This window comes from Aquarana catesbeiana, linkage group LG02, assembly GCF_042186555.1.
Source record: "Aquarana catesbeiana isolate 2022-GZ linkage group LG02, ASM4218655v1, whole genome shotgun sequence".
Classification (NCBI taxonomy): domain Eukaryota; kingdom Metazoa; phylum Chordata; class Amphibia; order Anura; family Ranidae; genus Aquarana; species Aquarana catesbeiana.
In genome coordinates, this window is record NC_133325.1 from 814,030,098 (window position 1) to 814,048,207 (window position 18,110).

The window sequence follows — 18,110 nt, forward strand, 5'->3', positions numbered from 1 at the left end:
GAGGAGTGGATTGTCCAACTGTAGGAACAGCAGTGGAGTGTCTCTGGGGTCCCAACCTGGTGGCCCTTCAGCTGTTGTGAATCTACAAGTCCCATGAGGCAATGCAAGGCTGACCTGCCAGCCCCCCACCCCCCCAACAGTGCCCAGGTACGAGAGAGCCAAGCCTGGGACCCAGGAACATGATGGGTTCAATGCCACTCCACCCCCCCAACAGTGCCCAGGTACGAGAGAGCCAAGCCTGGGACCCAGGAACATGATGGGTTCAATGCCACTCCAATGTCCAACCATCACACAGAAAGTAAGCCAAACAGGCGAGTGGCTTAAACCCAGCCTGGGCCTTTAAGAAAAACGATCCCAATGGAACAGGATCCATTGGGATCATTTGTTCTTAAAGGCCCAGGCTGGGTTTAAGCCACTCGCCTGTTTGGCTTACTTTCTGGTAAGCATTTCACCACATAGATCTGTTCTATTTAAATTTTCACCTAACAACATATGAATATTCACGTTATTCACCGTGTGATGGTTGGACATTCCTCTGTATAGGACTGTATATTTTCATTAATTTTGGATATCATTTTTTAGCGCGGTTTTTCTATATTTCTTTTCTGTATTGGTGTACCTCACTTATAACCGCAGATTTTACCTTACTTTCCAAGCGCAGTTTTTTGTTTCATTTATTTTTATATCATAAAGCAGAAGGACTGGCAGGAACACCAAACAAAACAAAAATGTGTCGTGTCAGTAAATTTCACTTGGGGGGTTGTCCCTGATCCTTTCCATAATACATAAGATAAGTGTGCCATCCTAGCCACACATCTTATCACGTTGAAGATCATCTCCATCGCTTTCCTTAGAGATCTTCCTGAATATTTTCCACTTCTGTTATAACTGGTGTCACTTATAAACATATAAAATTCTACGGAGGCCCCATCTGAAGATAATCATGTCTGGTGTCCCAGAGAAGTCATAGTGGATGTCCTATCTAAGGGCACCAAATCTGATCTGTTGTCATTCCAACCTAGACACCGGGGGAGGCGGGGCCCTGTTGGTTCCACACATAGTGACCTATTGCACAGCCTCTGGCCCACCATTATTACCAGTCCTCCACTCTGGGTCTCTCTAGAAGCTTTGAAAGCCAATCCTATCTCGGTAGAGATATTGTAATGGGTTCCCCCACATGCTTGTAGGCAAATCACCAAATCTTATAATTTGCCATTCCCTACAAATTTGGGATAGTGTGAAATAATTGGACAGACTGAAGTCACTTAACTCCCCATCAGCCACTCTGAATCATAGTTCCAGGCTTTCCGGCACCGGCTCCCTTCCAATGGCAGTCTATAACTTGGTGGTGCTTGAGGGAACCCTCCCTCCCGGCAGAACACAATTATTGCTAGCGACTATAGTTTTATAGCTGCTGGCAGTAATTGCATGCTAGAAAACCAACACGTTGGATGTACACGATGGATCGACCTGGGTACAATCAGTCCGCCCATAGATGGATGGAACACAGGGCCGGTCCCTGCCCCCCACCCATAGATGGCTGAAACCCGGGCCGGCCAACACCCATAGATGGGTGGAACCCGGGCTGGCCCTCGCCGCCCGCCCATAGATGTCTGGGACCTAGGCCGGCGCCCACCCATAGATGGGTGGAACATGGGCCAGCCCCCGCTGCCTGCCCATAGATGAATGGAACCTGGGCCGGTCCCCGCCCATAGATGGCTGAAATGTGGGCCGGTCCCAGCCGCCCACCCATACATGGCTGGAACCCGGGCCTGGCTCCCGCCCATAGATGGCTGGAACGTGGGCAGGCCCCCACCCATAGATTGATGGAACCCGGGCAGGTCCCCGTCTCCTGCCCATAGATGGATGGAACCCGGGCTGGTCCCCGCCGCCCGCCCATAGATGGATGGAACGCGGGCCGGTCCCCGCCCATAGTTACATAGTAGGTGAGGTTGAAAAAAGACACAAGTCCAACCTATGTGTGTAATTATATGTCAGTATTACATTGTATATCCCTGTATGTTGTGGTCATTCAGGTGCTCTTACAGTAAAGAACCCTCTACGTAGTTTAAGGTTAAACCTCTTTTCTTCTAATTTAAATGAATGGCCACGAGTCTTGTTAAACTCCCTTTTGCAAAGAAGTTTTCTCCCTATTGTGGGGTCACCAGTCCGGTATTTATATATTGTGGGGTCACCAGTCCGGTATTTGTATATTGTGGGGTCACCAGTAGAGTATTTGTAAATTGAAATCATATCCCCTCTCAAGCGTCTCTTCTCCAGAGAGAATAAGTTCAGAGCTCACAACCTTTCCTCATAACTAAGATCCTCCAGACCCTTTATTAGCTTTGTTGCCCTTCTTTGTACTCGCTCCATTTCCAGTACATCCTTCCTGAGGATTGGTGCCCAGAACTGGACAGCATACTCCAGGTGCGGCCGGACCAGAGTCTTGTAGAGCGGGAGAATTATCATTTTATCTCTGGAGTTGATCCCCTTTTTAATGCCAATATTCTGTTTGCTTTATTAGCAGCAGCTTGGCATTGCATGTCATTGGTGAGCCTATCATCTACTAGGACCCCCAGGTCCTTTTTCATTCTAGATTTCCCAGATTTTTGCCAGCCAAATGCATTATTTTACATTGAACCTCATTTGCCATGTAGTTGCCCCTCCCCCATTCATTTGTTCAGGTCTTTTTGCAAGGTTTCCACATCCTGCGGAGAAGTTATTGCCCTGCTTAGCTTAGTATCGTCTGCAAATACAGAGATTGAACTGTTTATCCCATCCTCCAGATTGTTTATGAACAAATTAAATAGGATTGGTCCCAGCACAGAACCCTGGGGGACCCCACTACCCACAGCCACATGGTAACAGGAATCTTCAAACTACAAGCTGAAGCTGTGGAAGTGTTGGCTCGCGCCAGGTCGGAGACAGAGGACACACCAAAGGATTCGGAGCCAGAAGGGAGGTCCATCAGTGAGGGTAAGAGTCCACCTTTTACATCCTTGGACTCCAGGGGAACCTTATGTATACACCTCCTTCTTCTCCATGCACCTGTGTGGTTGTCTGACCGGATCGATCGTGGAAGCTTTCCTGTGTTCTCTTGAAGCGGTGTATTGTCTATGGAACTTTTTTTTTTTTTCTCTTTCTGTCATCCATTTATGGACTACCTTTTCTTCTCACTGCTGAGAAGCTTTTTTACCACTTAGAGGACTGGTTAATGTCACAGTTTATTGAGTGTGGGAATATTTAAGCTGTGTATTAATTCATGTTTCTTAGCACATTAGTACACTTTTCACTTTATATTATTAACAGCATTTTGATTAATAGTTGTTCTAAGTAATGATTTATATTAATGTGGATCGTTTCAATATGACCTGCTTTGCACAAATATTTTTATACTAATTATGAGCGCACGTTTTTTGTTTATTTGTTCCTTTTTTTACACAGATATTGGTGTTTTATTCATGCAGCTTTGAGTACTTTGAATTCTTTAGCGCGGTTTTATTTTCTGTTTATTCATTCTGAGTACTCCCCATTTATCACCACCCTCTGAACTCGCCCTTGTAGCCAGTTTTCAATCCATGTACTCACCCTATGGTCCATGCCAACGGACCTTATTTTGTACAGTAAACGTACCCATAGACGGCTGAAACCCGTGCCAGCCCCCGCCACCCGCCCATAGATGAATGGAACCTGGGCTGGCCTCCACCCATAGATGGCTGGAACACGGGCCGTTCCGCGCCCCCTGCCCATAGATTGATGGAACGTAGGCCACCCCCGCCGCCCGCAAATGGAAGGAACCCGGCCCAGCCCCCCGCCCATAGATGGATGGAACATGGGCCGTTCCGCGCCCCCTGCCCATAGATTGATGGAACGTAGGCCACCCCCGCCGCCCGCAAATGGAAGGAACCCGGGCCGGCCCCCCGCCCATAGATGGATGGAACATGGGCCGGTCCGTGCCTCCTGCCCATAGATTGATGGAACGTAGACTGCCCGCAGATGGATGGAACCCGGGCCGGCCCCCCACCCATAGATGGATGGAACCCGGGCCGGTGCCCGTCACGATGGCTGGAATGTAGGCCAGCCCCCGCTGCCCGCAGATGGCTGGAACCCGGGACAGCCCCTGCTGAACCACCTATGGCCGGCAGTAGACAAGAGTATACACAAAAGTTTTTAAATTATTTTTATTAATGTAAATACCGGATTTATTGGCATATAACATGCCATTTTTCCCCTGCAAATAGGGGGAAATCACAGGTGCGTGTTATACGCCGATATTGTACCTCGGAGGGGATGAGCGCCGCCGGAATTCACAGAGCCGTCATCTCCTGTTTACTCGGCTCACATCACACACAGTCCCGCCTCCGCCATTGGTCCAGTGTTTTGTCTATCACAGGAGCTGGTCCAATGCCGATGGCGGGACTGTGTGTGTGACTGCCGCGTGAGAGCCGGGTAAACAGGAGATGACGGCTCGGTGATTTCCAGCACTGTTCAGGCTGCATTGATAAAAGATGGTGAGGCTGCAGATGAGCATTGAGGCTAAAAATGGGCATTAATCAGGCGGCATTGATGGGCGAGGAGGAGGGGGAATTGAGGAGAGGAGGAGTTGATGGGAGGAGGAGGAGTTGATGGGTGGGGGAGGGAGGAGGAGTGGGCGGTGTTGATGGGAGGGGGCAGCGTTGATAGAAGGGGGAAGAGGAGAGGAAGAGGAGGGGTGGAGGCGGCGTTGATGGGAGGAGAGGAAGAGGAGGGGTGGAGGCGGCGTTGATGGGAGGAGAGGAAAAGGGGGAGGAGGCGGCATTGATGGGAGGAGAGGAAGAGGGGGAGGAGGCGGCATTGATGGGAGGAGAGGAAGAGGGGAGGAGGCGGCATTGATGGGAGGGGGAGGAGGAGGCGGCATTGATGGGAGGGGGAGGAGGAGGCGGCATTGATGGGAGGGGGAGGAGGAGGCGGCATTGATGGGAGGGGGAGGAGGAGGCGGCATTGATGGGAGGGGGAGGAGGAGGCGGCATTGATGGGAGGGGGAGGAGGAGGCGGCATTGATGGGAGGGGGAGGAGGAGGCGGCATTGGGAAGACACTGACCCTTATTTTAAATTCAAAGTTGTTTAAATAAAATTTTTCCTGAATCTTCCCTCTTAAAATGAAGGTGCGTGTTATACGGCGATAAATACGGTATATACACTTTACACACAATATTTAAAGTGGAGTTCCACCCAAAAGAAAAAAAACTACATTAAAAATCCTAAAATAAAAATACAAAAAAACGTTTGGATATTTGTTTTTTTTTTTTTTACTTACCTCTAAATGCCTGTTGCTAGGTGGTCCCTCGTAGTCTGCCTCTTCCAGTGCCTGGGCTGGTGACATCACTTCCCCCTCGGCACAGGAAGGGCTCAGCTCTGCTCCCTCCCTCCTGTCAATCATCTGGGACCCATTACAGGTCCCAGGTGACTAAGCGGCCAATCACGGCGTGCGGCGCCGCTCGCACATGCACAGTGGGTGCTTGGTTGTGAAGCCACAGCCCGGCGCCCACAGTTGCAATGCCGGCGCCACTGAACGGAGGGGGAGATGAGCGGGACTTCGATCTCCGCATTGCTGGACCCTGGGACAGGCAAGTGGCAAGTATTTGTAGCTGCTGACTTTTAATTTTTTTTTTCACTGGACCTCCTCTTTAACCTAAACTATAAATAACATTTTCTGTACATTTTTCTCGGAGTCCACTTGGATTTCAGACAGAATTTTGACCTTCTTGTAGCGCTTTGAGTACATCTCATAGAACGGGTTCGATGGGCTCTGATAATGTAAATGGAACATTCAGGCTACATTCACACCTGAGTGTTTCAAAGTCTGCGTTTTTACCACGATTTTGTTCAGGTCACCAATGTAAAAGGCAGAAAAACGCCTGAAATCTGCCCCAAAGAAGCTCATGTTCTTTTTTTGAGCTTAGAGCATTTTGCTTCAAGTCACAAAATGCTCAGATGTGAACAGGTGCCATTGAAATGAATGGGATTTTGCTTGTTGGGCGTTTTACGAGCTGAAAACGCTCCGGTGTGAATGCAGCCTAAAAAAGGAGAAGTCCAGCCTGAGCTTGTTTGTACTCCGGTGACCCAGAGTTCTTGTTTTGTGACCCGTCTTCAGCAGAGAGCGTTCTGAAGTCCTCTCTCCTCTGACGTCACCAGGATCAGTCCAGACACCGCGTCATCCCGACAATGATCCGCAGTCTGGAGCCGCCAGGTGCCTGGACTAATAAGTGGCTGAGCCGGGTAACGAGCTGCTCCCCTCCAGCTTAGCGCTCCAATGAGTGTGGAGGAGAGATGCCGATTGGCAGGCAGCAGCTCTCCGCTCGGGGAGGTGTGAGAACGGAGCGATCGTTGGTGTTCAATCACTCGGTTCTCAGTGCAGAGACGCCGGGGGACAGATGCTGCATCCACCTGGGTAAGCATTATTCTGGGGGGGGGGGATAAAACACAAAAACACTTCTCTGTTAAGCTGTTTATCGAGGAGGAGAAAAAACACAAGCGCCAATCTACGTGTAAGTATGGTAGTTTTAATATTGGTAGTCAAAGATAAAAATCCATCAATGGCATTTGGCACAATAGTGCAATATCATCCATGGAGCTGAACATCGGGATGGCTTCTGCGGTGTGGAACTCGGGAGGACAGAGCTGGTGGTTACCGACACTTCCTGAACCCACACAGAGCCAGTGATGACGTCACTTTCAGGACGCCATGCAGAGAAAGGTAACGCATTTGCGGAGAATGGATGGACTGCTCCCTTACTTAATTCACACAATATCTAACCTAAGTCTATAAACTGACACAAAATGTAACCAGAAAAAAAAAAAAAAAATGAACAAAAAAAAAAAAAAAAAAAAAAAAAAAACGCCTAGAACTAGATAACATTAAACAATATATGAATATAACAACAACATAATACAACAAAAATATAATATAATAATACAACAATATAATATAACAATACAACAATAATATAATATAACAATATAATAATACAACAATATAATATAACAATACAACAACAGTATAATATAATAATACAACAACAATATAACAATATATACAGAATTTCCATCAACGGACATCCATTTAGGGGGATTTCCTGGGGTTCCCAGACAGTTTAGCTTCCCTCCGAGGAATAGAAACCTAGAAAAAATATGAAGTGATCACCGAGATGAAGATTATGATGGCAATTTGCTCAGCAGAAATGTGAAAACTTTCCTTTGATTACAACTAATAGAATTGATCGGCAATTACAATCTGTAGAAGTAACAGAGAGAAGAATTGGGGGGGGGGGTGTAGATATTCAGCTACGTCACTGCCGGGGGAGATTCCATCTTCACCCCCTCTTCTCTCTACACTTGTGGGTTCTGACCATTTGAAAGGCTGAGTCATGACGAGGCCGCCAAGTCCCGCACACGAGGCCGCCAAGTCCCGCACACGAGGCCGCCAAGTCCCGCACACGAGGCCGCCAAGTCCCGCACACGAGGCCGCCAAGTCCCGCACACGAGGCCGCCAGTCCCGCACAGCGCTCTGGCAAAAACATACCAATAAATTTGTTTCATTAGAAGTCAATCAATAGACTGACATCTCCTGAAAAGGAAGGACCATACATGGATCTTAGGCTGGTTCCTGCTGAAGCAGCTAAGTTTCAATCCATGTATTGCCAGCTTTACATAAGCTGATGGAGACATCATTTCTGGAAATGTACCAAGCATACTGACCTCCTGACTTTTGTTTTTCAGTCTCTTCAAAACATCCTGCAGTGTTGCCACTGCTATCTCTCTCCCTCTCTTACATCCTTCCATGGCTGCCTTCTTTGCAGCCCGATCCAATTCCTGAATCAAGTCATTCCTTAATATATTTAGCTGAATGTCCAGCTCAGTGACCACAGATATCCCTTCCAGGGATGGCAAAGGTGTCCTAAACAGGGGCAATCACAAAAATCACATATACGCTCCAACAATCAATTTAACTACTTCAATACCGGCCACTTTCACCCCTTAGTGCCCAGGCCAATTTTCAGCTTTCAGCGCTGTCACATTTTGAATGACAATTGCGCTGTCATGTAACACTGTACCCAGATGACATTTTTGTCATTTTCTTCCCACAAATAGAACTTTCTTTTAGTGGTATTTGATCACCTCTGGGGGTTTTTTATTTTTTGTTAAACAAACTAAAAAAAATACCATTTTTGAAAAAAAAAAGTTTTTCTCAGTTTGTCATAAAATGTTGTTTTCCCCTTCACTGACGGGCGCTGATGAGGAGGCTCTGATATGTAGAATTGATGGGCACTGACAGGCAACATTGATGGGCAGCACTAATGATAAGGTACTGATTTGTTACTGACAGGTGTTACTGCTGGGCACTATCAGTCTTATAATATGGAGACACTGCTGGGCACTGGCAGTCTTTTATTATGGGGACACTGCTGGGCACTATCAGTCTTATAATATGGAGACACTGCTGGGCACTGGCAGTCTTTTATTATGGGGACACTGCTGGGCACTTATTGGCATGTGATTGGCACATCTGAGGGGGTTGTGCTGATAATCAATGTTCTGCCGCCGATCGGCTCTCCCTGTCAGCGTGAACTGAGGAATGACATTTACCGGCACTTCCTGGTTCACGCGATGATCAGCTGGGATTGGTCACAGCTGATCATGTGGTAAGAAGCCTCTGACAGAGGCTCCTCATCACGATCGGAGATGCGGTGTGTCAGACTTGAGAGGCCACGATCGGCGCGGGCCAGCATGTTATCCTGCTGGACGTCATATGCTGCCCAGTCAGGATAACAGAACCACTTCCCGGATGTCAATATGTTATTGACCAGGCAGGAAGTGGTTAATGTATCATTCAGAAACTTAAAGTGGAACTTTCCCCAAAACAACTTTAACCTCTTGGTGCTGAAAGCCGAACGACCGCATATTTGTGTGCAATATTGGAAAAACCGAAAGCTCCCTATCCCTGCTTGGGATCTGGAGCTTACTGATCATGTGACCACCGTGGCAGGCAATCACAAAGGTCACATGACCATAAACACCTCCCAACACCTAAAACTTTTTAAAGGACCAGGAAGCCAACATTGGTTTCCCTTCCTATTCCTGGTTTTTGCTCCTCACAACACTGACTTCTGGTTTCCTGACCCCGGCTCATCTGATTACCGGCTCTGGAATCCAGACCCTGGCTTGTTTTTGACTACACTCCTGAACTGTTATCTTGCTGGGTTCACGTATGTGCGTCGCGGTTTCCAGCCTGGGGTCCGATGCATTTCTGCTCACTGGTTTAGGTGCGATTCAGGTACAAATTCTTGGGACCAGACTCAAAAACACACAGGACCCTTTTGGAAAGCACATTGTGGCCACCTCAGACATGTGTGAAGCAGCTTCATTGGGAGCCAGTCACACTCACATGTGAATTGGATGCTGTGAAAACCACATCCAATATGCACATATGTGAAGCCAGCCTAAAGGGGCGATTTTACATGTACTTTCTTTCTCTGCCTGGTTTCTGGTTCCTGACAGGAACATACATGTCATTCTATAAAATATGAGCTTCTCTCACCTACAACCACAAAAGTCTGCATACTGCAAGGAACAAAATGGCTACTAATTCTCCATACGAATGATATTATTCTCCTACTTTCAGTGGAGCCCCCATCAGTTCAGCAGGGGGAATGCAGGAGGGGTGATCATTGCAATGGGGGAGGTCAATTATTTGAAGCAAGACACTATATGGCTCTGCAACAGGGGGGTCATACAGGAGATTGCAGCCCCCTGCTGGCCAGCCCCCACTCTCTCCCCCCTCCCCCCACAGTGCTGCTGGCTTTTACTCTAATGGGGATTGGTTGACCCCTTCTTTCCAGGATCCCCCCTCCCAGGGCCCCTGTGTTCCCCTCCCACACTGCTGCAGGATGGAGAGAGGGAGAAGGGGCCAGAAATATGTCATTTACCAGCACCTTCCTTTTCTGAATGAACAGTCACGGACTCCATTTATTTATAATTGAAGCATAATAAACTATTTATAATGCTTCATCTTATGAATGGACAGGAACCTCTGTACAGAGCACTCCCTGTTCATTCATCTGCAGTGCGGCTGAGGTTGTAAAGAGGATTGGGAAATCTGCGCCCTTCATTTCTTTCTCAGAAGTGAGAGATGAGTGAAGCGCAGGTGTGGGTGAGTGGCCAGGAATGTACACGGGGGGTCGTACACCTACACCCAAACACCGCTCAAATTAGGGTCTGTAGTTGTGTTCATACAGCTGCTGCCTCTCCAGAGCATAACATGCCTGCACACAGCCCTATTCACACTGTACAGACCACAGCACACATGTGACTGACCCCAAAAATCTATTCACACACAAAGAACTACATCTATACAATATACTTTGTATCTTTTAGATTTAGCAGAAATTTTGTAAGCTGCCTTTGTGTCTGCTATATTGATTTTATTTTAATTTTCTTTTTGGGAAAAACATACATTTCAATATTTTCAGGGAGGGAGACTTGTCAGAAAGAAATCACAGGACCCTGTACAGGCTAAAAGCAGGCCTGCATACATATATAATGTGCAAGGAGCAAACATGACTAGCCATAGTATTTTTATAATCAAGAAAGGGAAGCGATACAAACCTGATGTCTTCTCTCAGTTGGTTAATTAATGCCTTCCATTCATCTGAAGTCAATGACAATTTTTAAGGCACTAATAGTGGAATAGCTGCAAAGAAATTAAAAAATGTTCCCATTGAGAAGTAATAAAAGATGGAAAGGTGGACATGTATAAAGAAAAAGACCATTTATATTATTCTTATACACAATTTATACGGCACCAACAGTTTGCGCAGCACTTTACAATTCTGAGGGGGAAGCACAATTACAGTTCAATGCAGAAGGAATAGATAGGTCCGGACAATGGAGCTTACAGTCTAAAAGGGGGGGGGTTACAAAAGGTAAAAGCTACGGGGGGGATGATTGAGGTTACTTGGGTACAGTTCTTATGTGGGGGTGGGATAGGCTTCCCTGAATAAGTACATTTTCAAGGATCGCCTAAAGGAAGACAGGGTTAGGGGCTGATCGGACATACCGGGGCAGGGAGTTCCAGAGGATGGAAGAGTCTCTGGAGAAGTCCTGGAGGTGGACAGGTTAGGGGCTGATCGGATATACCGGGGCAGGGAGTTCCAGAGGATAGGAGAGGCTCTGGAGAAGTCCTGGAGGTGGACAGGTTAGGGGCTGATCGGATATCCTGGGACAGGAAGTTGCAGAGGATGGGAGAGGCTCTGGAAAAGTCCTGAAGGTGGACACGTTAGGGGCTGATCAGATATACCGGGACAGGGAGTTCCAGAGGATGGGAGAGGCTCTGGAGAAGTCCTGGAGGTGGACAGGTTAGGGGGCTGATCAGACACACTGGGGCAGGGAGTTCCAGAGGATGGGAGAGGCTCTGGAGAAGTCCTGGAGGTGGACAGGTTAGGGGCTGATCGGATATCCTGGGACAGGGAGTTCCAGAGGATGGGAGAGGCTCTGGAGAAGTCCTGAAGGTGGACAGGTTAGGGGCTGATCGGATATACCGGGGCAGGGAATTCCAGAGGATGGGAGAGGCTCTGGAGAAGTCCTGAAGGTGGACAGGTTAGGGGCTGATCAGACACACTGGTGCAGGGAGTTCCAGAGGATGGGAGAGGCTCTGGAGAAGTCCTAGAGGTGGACAGGTTAGGGCTGATCAGACATACTGGGGCAGGGAGTTCCAGAGGATGGGAGAGGCTCCGGAGAAGTCCTGAAGGTGGACAGGTTAGGGGCTGATTGGATATACCGGGGCAGGGAGTTCCAGAGGATGGGAGAGGCTCTTGAGAAGTCCTGAAGGTGGACAGGGTAGGGGCTGATCGGATATACTGGGGCAGGGAGTTCCAGAGGATGGGAGGAGCTCTGGAGAAGTCCTGAAGGCGAGCATGGGAGGAGGTAACAAGGGAGCTAGAGAGCAGGAGGTCCTGGGAGGAGCGGAGGGGAAGATTTGGGCGATAACGGTAGATGAGGTTGGTGATGTAGATGGGGGCGATGTTATGGATGGCCTTGTACGTTGTGGTTATTTAGAATTTTATATGGTGGGGGAGGAGAAGACAGTGAAGGGATTGGCAGAGAGGGGGAGAAGTCACGGATCGATTAGTGAGGCCTCATTCACATCACATGCAGTATTGCATCTCATTGAAGTCAATGTGGAACGAATTATTTCAGTTTCCATTGACTTCTATGGGGAAACTGTCTTTGATATGCGAATACTTTGGATTACGAGCATCTCCTGGAATGGATTATACTCGTAATCCGAGGTTCCACTGTATAAGGTTAATTGATTTCATTCCTCAGTTAAAGTGGTTGAAAAGGCTAAAGGGTTTTTTTGTCCTTAAAGCGGAGTTCTGCCAAAAAAATAAATAAAATAAAAGTCATCAGCTACAAATACTGCAGCTGCTGACTTCTAATATATGGAGACTTCCCTGTCCTGGGCGCCCGCGATGTCGGCACCCGAAGCCGATCTGTTCCTCAGCTCTTGGGTGGAGGCACCGACATCTTCGGTAAGAGAGTCAGGAAGTTCACTTCCTGGTTCCCTACTGCGCATGTGCGAGTTGTGCCGCGCGATCCCACTGGTCCCTGCTGTTTTCAGGGACCTGTGTATCTCCCAGAAGACAGCGGGGGGGGGAGTAGGCGCCGGACATGGCGTAGGTCACCGCGGCGACCAATGCCTGGAAGTGGGAGCAAATACCAGTATTACAGATATCTGCTCCCCCCTGAAAGGTGCCAAATGTGACATCGGAGAGGAGGGGTGGAAGATTCGGAAAAACACAAGTTCCATTTTTGGGTGGAACTCCGCTTTAATGCATCCTCTGCCCGATGTTGATCACGCATTGTGGCTAAGAGCAGCAAAGCTACTCATTCTCTCTCTTCTTACTGCACTAAGTGAGAGCAAATGGAGCCACTGCCTCCAAATAGTGTGATTATCAATCAAATAGTGTGATTAGAGAGCAGGGGGCAAGGCCAAGCCACACTGTCAATTGAAGCACAATGAGGCTTGGAAGCGAGCCTGCATGAGGGCCACCATACCAAGCGGCTTGGAAGCGAGCCTGCATGAGAGCCACCATACCAAGCGGCTTGGAAGCGAGCCTGCATGAGAGCCACCATACCAAGCGGCTTGGAAGCGAGCCTGCATGAGAGCCACCATACCAAGCGGCTTGGAAGCGAGCCTGCATGAGAGCCACCATACCAAGCGGCTTGGAAGCGAGCCTGCATGAGAGCCACCATACCAAGCGGCTTGGAAGCGAGCCTGCATGAGGGCCACCATACCAAGCCTGCATGAGGGCCACCATACCAAGCCTGCATGAGGGCCACCATACCAAGCCTGCATGAGGGCCACCATACCAAGCGGCTTGGAAGCGAGCCTGCATGAGGGCCACCATACCAAGCCTGCATGAGGGCCACCATACCAAGCCTGCATGAGGGCCACTATACCAAGCCTGCATGAGGGCCACCATACCAAGCCTGCATGAGGGCCACCATACCAAGCCTGCATGAGGGCCACCATACCAAGCCTGCATGAGGGCCACCATACCAAGCCTGCATGAGGGCCACCATACCAAGCCTGCATGAGTGCCACCATACCAAGCCTGCATGAGTGCCACCATACCAAGCCTGCATGAGGGCCACCATACCAAGCCTGCATGAGGGCCACCATACCAAGCCTGCATGAGTGCCACCATACCAAGCGGCTTGGAAGCGAGCCTGCATGAGGGCCACCATACCAAGCCTGCATGAGGGCCACCATACCAAGCCTGCATGAGGACCACCATACCAAGCCTGCATGAGGGCCACCATACCAAGCCTGCATGAGGGCCACCATACCAAGCCTGCATGAGGACCACCATACCAAGCCTGCATGAGGGCCACCATACCAAGCCTGCATGAGGGCCACCATACCAAGCCTGCATGAGGGCCACCATACCAAGCCTGCATGAGTGCCACCATACCAAGCCTGCATGAGTGCCACCATACCAAGCCTGCATGAGGGCCACCATACCAAACGGCTTGGAAGCGAGCCTGAATGAGGGCCACCATACCAAGCCTGCATGAGTGCCACCATACCAAGCGGCTTGGAAGCGATCCTTCATGAGTGCCACCATACCAAGTGGCTTGGAAGCGATCCTTCATGAGTGCCACCATACTAGGGTTGTCCCGATACTAGTATCGGTATCGGCACCGATACCGAGCATTTGCCCAAGTACTTGTACTCGGGCAAATGCTCCCGATGCTTCCCCCGATACCTGTACAGTCAGCTGTGATCGGCGCGTGGGGGAGTTACAAGATTCTCCCCCCGCCGGCTTTCAGCTGCTTTAGTGACATACAGCGGTGATCGGTCACAGCTGACTGTCACTGCATCCTCCTCCATCCCCCCTCCGTTCCTCTGTGCCACTCCGCTGTCCCCCTCCGTTCTGCTCTCCTTATCTGTCCCCCTTATCTGTCCCCTCCGTTCTGCTCTCCTTATCTGTCCCCTCCGTTCTGCTCTCCTTATCTGTCCCCTCCGTTCTGCTCTCCTTATCTGTCCCCTCCGTTCTGCTCTCCTTATCTGTCCCCTCCGTTCTGCTCTCCTTATCTGTCCCCTCCGTTCTGCTCTCCTTATCTGTCCCCTCCGTTCTGCTCTCCTTATCTGTCCCCTCCGTTCTGCTCTCCTTATCTGTCCCCTCCGTTCTGCTCTCCTTATCTGTCCCCTCCGTTCTGCTCTCCTTATCTGTCCCCTCCGTTCTGCTCTCCTTATCTGTCCCCTCCGTTCTGCTCTCCTTATCTGTCCCCTCCGTTCTGCTCTCCTTATCTGTCCCCTCCGTTCTGCTCTCCTTATCTGTCCCCTCCGTTCTGCTCTCCTTATCTGTCCCCTCCGTTCTGCTCTCCTTATCTGTCCCCTCCGTTCTGCTCTCCTTATCTGTCCCCTCCGTTCTGCTCTCCTTATCTGTCCCCTCCGTTCTGCTCTCCTTATCTGTCCCCTCCGTTCTGCTCTCCTTATCTGTCCCCTCCGTTCTGCTCTCCTTATCTGTCCCCTCCGTTCTGCTCTCCTTATCTGTCCCCTCCGTTCTGCTCTCCTTATCTGTCCCCTCCGTTCTGCTCTCCTTATCTGTCCCCTCCGTTCTGCTCTCCTTATCTGTCCCCTCCGTTCTGCTCTCCTTATCTGTCCCCTCCGTTCTGCTCTCCTTATCTGTCCCCTCCGTTCTGCTCTCCTTATCTGTCCCCTCCGTTCTGCTCTCCTTATCTGTCCCCTCCGTTCTGCTCTCCTTATCTGTCCCCTCCGTTCTGCTCTCCTTATCTGTCCCCTCCGTTCTGCTCTCCTTATCTGTCCCCTCCGTTCTGCTCTCCTTATCTGTCCCCTCCGTTCTGCTCTCCTTATCTGTCCCCTCCGTTCTGCTCTCCTTATCTGTCCCCTCCGTTCTGCTCTCCTTATCTGTCCCCTCCGTTCTGCTCTCCTTATCTGTCCCCTCCGTTCTGCTCTCCTTATCTGTCCCCTCCGTTCTGCTCTCCTTATCTGTCCCCTCCGTTCTGCTCTCCTTATCTGTCCCCTCCGTTCTGCTCTCCTTATCTGTCCCCTCCGTTCTGCTCTCCTTATCTGTCCCCTCCGTTCTGCTCTCCTTATCTGTCCCCTCCGTTCTGCTCTCCTCATCTGTCCCCTCCGTTCTGCTCTCCTTATCTGTCCCCTCCGTTCTGCTCTCCTTATCTGTCCCCTCCGTTCTGCTCTCCTTATCTGTCCCCTCCGTTCTGCTCTCCTTATCTGTCCCCTCCGTTCTGCTCTCCTTATCTGTCCCCTCCGTTCTGCTCTCCTTATCTGTCCCCTCCGTTCTGCTCTCCTTATCTGTCCCCTCCGTTCTGCTCTCCTTATCTGTCCCCTCCGTTCTGCTCTCCTTATCTGTCCCCTCCGTTCTGCTCTCCTTATCTGTCCCCTCCGTTCTGCTCTCCTTATCTGTCCCCTCCGTTCTGCTCTCCTTATCTGTCCCCTCCGTTCTGCTCTCCTTATCTGTCCCCTCCGTTCTGCTCTCCTTATCTGTCCCCTCCGTTCTGCTCTCCTTATCTGTCCCCTCCGTTCTGCTCTCCTTATCTGTCCCCTCCGTTCTGCTCTCCTTATCTGTCCCCTCCGTTCTGCTCTCCTTATCTGTCCCCTCCGTTCTGCTCTCCTTATCTGTCCCCTCCGTTCTGCTCTCCTTATCTGTCCCCTCCGTTCTGCTCTCCTTATCTGTCCCCTCCGTTCTGCTCTCCTTATCTGTCCCCTCCGTTCTGCTCTCCTTATCTGTCCCCTCCGTTCTGCTCTCCTTATCTGTCCCCTCCGTTCTGCTCTCCTTATCTGTCCCCTCCGTTCTGCTCTCCTTATCTGTCCCCTCCGTTCTGCTCTCCTTATCTGTCCCCTCCGTTCTGCTCTCCTTATCTGTCCCCTCCGTTCTGCTCTCCTTATCTGTCCCCTCCGTTCTGCTCTCCTTATCTGTCCCCTCCGTTCTGCTCTCCTTATCTGTCCCCTCCGTTCTGCTCTCCTTATCTGTCCCCTCCGTTCTGCTCTCCTTATCTGTCCCCTCCGTTCTGCTCTCCTTATCTGTCCCCTCCGTTCTGCTCTCCTTATCTGTCCCCTCCGTTCTGCTCTCCTTATCTGTCCCCTCCGTTCTGCTCTCCTTATCTGTCCCCTCCGTTCTGCTCTCCTTATCTGTCCCCTCCGTTCTGCTCTCCTTATCTGTCCCCTCCGTTCTGCTCTCCTTATCTGTCCCCTCCGTTCTGCTCTCCTTATCTGTCCCCTCCGTTCTCCCCCTCCTTTCCTCCGTCCCCCTCCTCCTTCCTTTGTGAGTGGATAGAGTCAGCTGACTGTCTATTCACATAACTGAAACATTGTAATCTCCTGTGATTACAATGTTTCAGTTTATGAATGGAGAGGAGCCGCTGTCTTCTCTCCATTCATTCTCAGTGCAGCTGACGCTGCAGAGAAAGGGACTGGGGAATCTCTATCCTCTGTCTCTTTCTCTGTCTCAAGGGGGAGATATCAGAGGTCTGTTAAGACCCCTGATATCTCACCAAAGCCCCCCAAATGGGCTGATTAAAAAAAAAAAAAAAAAAACAATAAAGAATAAAAAAAATATTATTGTAAAAAATTAAAATTGTAAAAAAAAAAAAATTAAACACACACATACAACGTTCACCCCCCCCCAAAAAAAAAGCAAGCACTGTTTAAAAAAAAAACAAAAAAAAAAAAAAAAACACTGTCACGTGACAGTAAAAAAAAGTATCGGTAATCGGTATCGGCGAGTACTTGAAAAAAAAGTATCGGTATTTGTACTCGGTCCTAAAAAAGTGGTATCGGGACAACCCTACACCATACCATGTGGCTTGGAAGCGATCCTGCATGAGTGCCACCATACCAAGCCTGCATGAGGGCCACCATACCAAGTGGTTTGGAAGCGATCCTGCATGAGTGCCACCGTACCAAGTGGCTTGCTATAGAGGCACTCAAAAGGCAGGAGTATCCAGCAGCACTGGCAGGGGAGCCCAGAAGAGAATGTTTGGGCCTGTTCTGTGCATAATCATTACACAGAGCAGGTACATATAACATGTTTATTTATTTTTAAACCTTTATAATCACTTTAAAATATCTCCTGAAATCCTGGATTGTGTTGGTTCCGTCTTAAGTTGGCCATACATTATACAATTTTTTTTATCCAATTTCCTTTATATTTAACTTCAACTATGTAGTGGAAGGGCCGGCCTAAATGCATACAATATTTAAGTCTTTACATTTGACTGCATATTAGATGATTTTGGTAAATTTAAAGGAAAATTTTACAAAAAAATTGTATAATGTATGGCAAACCTTAGCCTAGAAAGCGGTGGCTTGGAAGACAGAAATCAGCAAAATTCTAAGACTGTGTAACAAAGGCTTACACAAGAAGCTGTTCCTTTAGGAAGACAGTGAGGGGCTTAATCATGGCAGAACCGCTAACAAAAGGAACAGCCAGCGAACCGCCCCAATGTCCAGACGAAGCTACACTACTCTATGGTGAAAGGCGTTGTAATCATCACCATCACGTGATGCCACCCGCAACACTGCC

General features: G+C 49.3%; 1 protein-coding gene across 1 annotated transcript in view; it reads left to right on the forward strand.

The window, feature by feature from the left end:
• Positions 1-18,110, forward strand: part of LOC141129552 (myoferlin-like) — a 644,669-nt gene that overhangs the window by 247,771 nt on the left and 378,788 nt on the right. The window lies entirely within an intron of this gene.